This window comes from Palaemon carinicauda, chromosome 25 (assembly GCF_036898095.1).
Source record: "Palaemon carinicauda isolate YSFRI2023 chromosome 25, ASM3689809v2, whole genome shotgun sequence".
Lineage (NCBI taxonomy): Eukaryota > Metazoa > Arthropoda > Malacostraca > Decapoda > Palaemonidae > Palaemon > Palaemon carinicauda.
Window position 1 is genome coordinate 59,887,613 of NC_090749.1, and position 7,500 is coordinate 59,895,112.

Below are 7,500 nucleotides of genomic sequence, written 5' to 3' on the forward strand. Positions count from 1 at the left end.
TGAAAGACTCTTATCTCTATCCCCTTTCTACCTAATACCCATTGAGTTTATTATAGATCCAAACATCCCATAAATAGAAAGTATATCGTAGGCAGCAGATTCTTATGGTTTCCTATATGGATATTTCTGTGGCCTATAAAATAGGGAAACAGTCCTGCATAGAATAACACTAAATTTTTGGTAAAGGTAAAACGATGATTTAAAAAGTGTTTTATAACCGGCTTTGTGGAAGTATTATGCAAAATGTCGTCCTAGTCCTTCTGGCGGATGATTTACGTAGATTGAAAGTCTTTCTGATGTGTAAAAAAAGTCCTAAGTTTGATTTTCTCATAAATCGTCCTGTTATGTAGCAGAGTGTCCTTTTAAAGGTTTAAATGACGCTCATGAGTAGCATGGGCAAGGGACAGTGAGAGTACCCTAGAGACTGACCTTATAAACATATGATCGCCACCCAAGCTAGGACCATGTAGCGCCAGGAGATGGAGGCTGATGACTCAGCAGGTAGACATTTGTCTCACTCCAAAACCCCCATCCTTAGTTCACAGGGATGGTGAGGTTGCAGACACTACAAGAAACTATCAAGGTTGAGCGAGACTCGAACCCCAATCCAGCAGATCCCCTGGCAGGGACGTTTCCAATAGGCTACCACAACCCATTATGGGTTTTTAGTCATACATTTGTTGATTCACTTGTCTTTGTTATAAAAGTTATAAAAGTTATATTGGTAATTTCTATCTCAAGCATGAGTGAAATTGTTTTGCCCAATGAGTAGAATGTTGTTACTTTTGCAAAAACTCTCAATTTCTGTGAATAAAAAGCAAAAAGATGGTTTTCTGCGTAAATGGTGTGTTCTTGTGTACACCAGTAACCTCTCATATGGAGGTAAAATCAACCTGTTCTATAATAAGAACATCATAATGTAATGGTTAAAGTTGTTTTACTTTATGGGTGAAAATCGGTCTGTTCCTTTTATAAAAGGGAAAATGTCCTCTTGTACGTATACGTTCTTCTATTTCACTTTCTTTCATGAAAGAAAGTTTGCTGTTAAAAATTTTCCGTAAAAAAAAAAAACAGAAAAATCCCTGGAATAATGTTACCAGGTATTTTCCATTTTATAAACGGATATAATAGCGTTAAGGAGTGATATTACTGTCACCAACCGTAAAAGATAATAAGAAAGTAGGGTAAAATTACGGTCGACTGTCTTTTACTGAAATACGGCTGAGAATTTCCGAATAAAATGACGTTTTTTTTTTTTCCTAACAGTGTCGTATTAGTGACTAAAGCAAGACATATTTATACTTGGGTAAATAATTACCCCATTTTGTAATCAAAAGTCATCCTAATATAGAAGGGCATTCGTCGTCCTATCCATCATAGAAAGAGGAATTCCTCCTCCTGCTGTTCAAGGGAGGCATCATCCTGAAAGGACTCTTCCTATTCTGATCTTCTGATCTTATTGTTTGTGTCAGTAAAAGTCTCCTGCGCACAAAGAACCGAACCCCTTTTGTATCAAAGGAAACAATGAGATGCATTTCGCCCCTCACAAAATATGAGATGAAAATGCCTTTGAAAGAGATCAGTAGGGTTTGATCTCCCAAGATTCCCTCGGAACAATGAAGCATTGAGGCTTTGAATGGGGGGAGAAAAAGCTCAAAATGCCAAGTATCTATTGTTATGCTTTTTTGAATGCTGAAATGCGTCGGGATTATACAATACAAGTTCGAAAGGAAGAGATATCTGTTTCTTTCATGTTTAAAATGATTGGATTTGTAGCTTTTGGAAAGAATTCTTACTTTTGATTTCAGTTCACTTTGGACCGTAATCTTCTTTCATCATCATCATTCAACAAAATATCTGTTTGTTTTTAATTCTTACACCTCTAATTGCTATGTTTTTAGTTGATATGACGTTTGAAAGATATTAATAGCATTGAATTCGACACTTAAATCGTTTAAGCTCTGTATATCTCTATTTCTATTCTTCCCGTGGTAAAACTGGTGTTGATTATTGTCTTGAATGTTTTATATGTTTACCAGTGTACGCAACCTGTCAAACATGACAGTATTTAGATCGATATGCACACAAACGCATACACACACAGCTTCAACCCTTCCCACCGCCCTACCCCTTTTTCTAACTGCAACACAGTAGTTTAGGCATACCCGAGGGACTGGAAGAGACCAAATAGTCAAATATATGGCAAGGCCGCTCACAGTGGCAGGAAAGAAGTGTATATATATATATATATATATATATATATATATATATATATATATATATATATTATATATATATATATATATATATATATATATATATATATATATATATATATATCATCTTCCCCACCGTTATACCTACATTAAGGGGTTGGTTGCCTGATGCACCCTCTCCAATGCCTGCGATCAAAGGCATCCTCTTCCACCAAACCTCTTCTTCTCTCCATGTCATCCTCCACCTTATCTTGCCATCTAACTCTCTGCCTCTCTCTTGATCCTCTCCACCTTACAGGTTCCTCACAACTCTCCTCACTCCCTCTCCACCGTCCATCCTTAACACATGCCCACACCATCTCAGTCGTGACTCTCTTATCATCTCAGTAATCTTTACTACACCTGCCATTCTTCTAATTTCATCATTTTCAAATTTTTCAAACAGTGATATTCCCATAATCCACCTCAGCATTGTCATTTCTGTTCTCTCAAGCTTTGCTTCCTCTTTTCGTCTTAACATCCAAGTTTCTGATCCATACATTAACACTGGTCTTATTCCTGTGCTAAAGATCTTGATTTTTACCTTGATTGGCATTTTCCTATCACATACCAGTGTTGATACCTCACTCCACTTTCCCCATGCTGCTCTTATCCTATTCTCAACTTCAGCCTCATATCCTCCCTCCTGATTTATAGTAGATCCCAAGTATCTAAATTTTTTTACCTGTTTTATAACTGCTCTTCTACTTTCATGTACGGCTATCCTGTCCCTACCTTCCTTACTGGTAATCGTGGCTTCAGTTTTATCCACATTCGCCCTAAAACCACCCCTTTCCAAAATCTCTTTCCAGTGTACCACCCTTCACTGTAATTCTTCCTTCTTTCCAGCAGTAATCACCAAATCATCAGCATAGCCTATAGCAACTCCCACAACTCTCCATTTCTGATCCCCTCACTTAACTCATTCAAGACCAACACAAATAAAAACGGACTTTACGCTGGCCCCTGATGTAATCCAACACTAACTTTAAAGGTTTCTGTTTCTCCAACAGCTGTTATCAATTTTGTCCTTGTTCTTTTGTAAATCTCTGCCATTCTAACCAACTTCTCCGGGACTTTCCTCTTCAAGAACCAAACATCACTTCTCTTGGTATTCTGTCATTGGCCTTCTCTAAATCTACAAAAGCACATAAGCAGATTGTTGGTTGGTTCTTGTAGGTCCTAATATAAATGGTTTATGCCGTAGTCCTAGACCATATGCGTTTGTGTATTCATTCTCTAGGTCCAAGTCATAGCGTTATAGACAACGTGATGAAAAGACATGTCTTTTCCTCGCTGTTCGTAAGCACCGTTAAAACATAGTTATTTTCTAGAATTTTTTTTTTCTGTGAGATTCTCCTCGTAGTTCCTCTTATGTTACACCTACAAATCTTTGAAATCATATGTATCACATGATAACAAAGAACCCTACAAATGTTAACTTGGAAGTGAGACTTCACCTTTTGTGATTCACCACCTGTCATCCCTTATCCTAGTGCCGTTTACAAATCTTATATTGTTTTCTTTCTGTTTCCCTGGCTTCCTTTTCTTATCCTTTCTCTTTCCAAACATGGATCGGCAGAAATTCTTTACGAAATCTAAATGTTAACCTGAAGGTGATTTTACCCTTACACTTGACTTCTGTGATTCTCCGCCTGCCTTCCTTCGTCCCTATCTCTTTCAAACTGCTATCCTTCACAGTCCTTTTGGTTCTCTTTCATTTCTTCCTCCCATCCTTCATCCTTTAGACCAAGGACAACAAGAATTGCTGGGGAGATTTAAGCTGGCGATATTTATCGGAGGGTCGCTAATGGCCGGTCCTCACTTCACTCCGCATTCTCTACACTACAGGTATAAACATAATAAAACATTAAATTGCCTTATAGCGCACCGTGCCGGTTGACCCTCCTTATAGCGCACCGTGCCGGTTGACGCCAGGTTTATTTTTCTAATGAATCATACTTTTTTAAAAAACAATTTATATATAACATCACATTCTAATAACTTCTACAAACCTCTGTACTGATATAGCAGTGCAAATTTAAAACAAAATGAACAAACTGTCAAATTAACATATAAGCCTCCTCTGCCGACCAGGAAAAACCATAGATAACAAACAAAATCTCAAGTTTTGAAAAAACTATGGAAACCTGTGTATCCACGGCAATAATGCAGAGTAACTCAAATTTGAGTGGTGGAACCTCACTCTTGTACTACTAATAAATAATAATGATAATAATATTAATAATAAATTCGACTTGCTCGGGCTAGCGTGCGCTAGAAAGTGACCACTTACTAAATACCTCTTCAAACATTGAATACGTTTCACCCAACACTAAATTCTCATTGGCCACTGCCTACATAACAACTGAACTTAAGTAACAAGATACTTAAGATCTGCTTACATGTCGTTAGGACAATTATTTTTCGCTATACTTCGTAACGCGAAAAAATTCTAGTCCTCACTTCACTCCGCATTCTCTACACTACAGGTATAAACATAATAAAACATTAAATTGCCTTATAGCGCACCGTGCCGGTTGACCCTAGATAATACCAAAGAAAGGGAGAGAAGGAAAAAAATGGAGAGAGAGAAATAAATGCTCCGATTGAATGATTTACACATTTAACCTCTTTTTGAAGCCTTTGACAAACATGTTTACTTGAAACAGACTACCAACACTCATGTCTATGAAGACACCTATCATTGACGTTATCGTTTGCGATGTTTGAACTTGTAACCACAGTTTTAACAAAAAATTATGTTTGGTTACATTACAGGAGCTTTTAAAAAACTTCTTAAAGAGAAATCGATCAAAGGACAAAATCATTCCAGCTTCCTCTGCATCAAGCAAAATACATCAAATATGGAAAAGCATTTGTGATAACTTCCGATATCAAAAACTAAACAGTATTGGTGATTTAATTTTTTTTTTTTTTTTTTTTTTCTGTTCAACTAAGAAATCTTCAAATTACAATAAACTTAATTCCCCAAATCTCAGATAAGAACACTTTAATGATCTATCAAAATAATAAAGAAGTTTTTCAATATAGGAAAATATAATCCGCACGGATTCTGCAACACCATATTATCAAAAAGATCCTTTGTATGCACCGATCTAACAGCTTAATGTTTCACAGGTGCTTGCAAAGATTTAACAAGTGAATTTTCCGTTGGATCTATGTAACCCCTCATTTCATGCATGCACGTTATGGCATAAATAGCTTGATCACTGGAGATTACTAAAACGCCGGAATCTAATAGAAGCGTGATAAATAAAGCAACATACAATGGCATTTCGCTTTGCTCGTGACCATTATTGTAAGTTTCTCTTTGATGAAAGACAAATTTGTAGGCCTTGTCGGTGCTGCCATTCATCGATGATAGAAGATGCTCATGACAACTGAGGTCCCCCAATTTCCTGTCCAAATTAGATGCCACCGTTAAAGACGACTGCTGGCATTTCATTGCATTCACGATCCTGGAAAGCAGATTCCAAAAATAAAACAATGTACATATATACTTGTAATTTCAAAAACCTTTACCTTCTATATCAAAGTTAAATTTCAGCGAAAAATTTCCTTTTTTTTTTTTTTTTTTTTTTTTTCTCTCTCTCCTTATCTTTGCCGTGTAATAAACCTTTGTTACGTAAACACTCAAAGTTTAACAATAAAGTTTCCCTCGTTAATATGAACAGTCAAGATGCAGAGGACTTTCACTCAGGAATATTCTACTTAAGAATTTTTACCTCCATTTTATTAATAACCTTTGGTATAAAGCACCAAACCTCAATTTAAAGCATCAATTGCCTCTGTACCTGGACACCAATATTAGAGATTAAAAAAACCTCAACATATTTTTAAAGGTAGCAAAACAGTCTAAAGAATTAATAACTCTCACAAGTCCATAACTCTGAAAAATGTAAAAAGAATTGACCATTCATCCATGTTAGTTGACAACACTTCAAAAAATCCGCTCTTTTGTACTCTTTCTGGGCTTACATACATTGATGACCTGAACAGTGTATTCAGTATAAGTTTAAATTCTTTGGTTTTCTATGATTTCCAAATCTGGCTTTTTGCTACCTACTTGCATTAAAATCGAAAATTTTATCTGGAACAACGTTCGAACATTGCCAAAGTACTTTACATAATTCTGTCGACTGCCTCCTGCTCCTTCATGTTTAATTTTAAAGATTAATTTGCTGTCCAGTTTCCAACCACTCTTTTCATGATATGAAAAAAAAAAAATGCGCTGTATTCATCGCTAAAAACTTCAGAATTACTCCAAACCTACTACTGAGGTGTCACAACATATAAATTTCCCAACACCAGAGGCGTCACAATAGAGTGATAAACTGCCTACATCTGAGGCGTCACAATATAGTGATAAACTGCCTACACCTGAGGCGTCACAATATAGTGATAAACTGCCTACACCTGAGGCGTCACAATATAGTGATAAACTGCCTACTCCTGAGGCGTCACAATATAGTGATAAACTGCCTACACCTGAGGCGTCACAATATAGTGATAAACTGCCTACACCTGAGGCGTCACAATATAGTGATAAACTGCCTACACCTGAGGCGTCACAATATAGTGATAAACTGCCTACACCTGAGGCGTCACAAAATAGTGATAAACTGCCTACACCTGAGGCGTCACAATATAGTGATAAACTGCCTACACCTTAGGCGTCACAATATAGTGATAAACTGCCTACATCTTAGGCGTCACCATGAAGTAATAGGTTAAATAAGTCTGATGCAAGTATATAGTTAAAGTAAGGACCAAAATAAAAAGAATGAATTTCTGCGTCAAAACGTGCTCTCAACCGGAGCATCTGATATTTCTTCATTAAGTTCTCAACTAGCTTTGCTCAATATGTAAAAATACAGAAATACTTTATCGTTTTCATTTTAACAATACCTTTCACGACAAATTTCGTGGAAATTATGTAACAGACAATTCTGTCCAAAAGATATTCGTTAAAATAACGTTTTCGTTAATTCAGAATGTTTGGCATCTAAACAAGGTCTTTAACGACATAGTTTATCCTAACACTGTAGTTACGAAATTCACCTTCAGTATTCGTCCTCTGTAAACCTTTCCAAATACAATTTAGAGTCTGAAAACCAATTATACTTTCTTGTAAATAAATCCAAATCTTGAAGCTTTTAAAGTAAATAGCTAGCATCCAATGCCCCTTCAAATAAACCATCCGCAGCTATGCCATCATCTA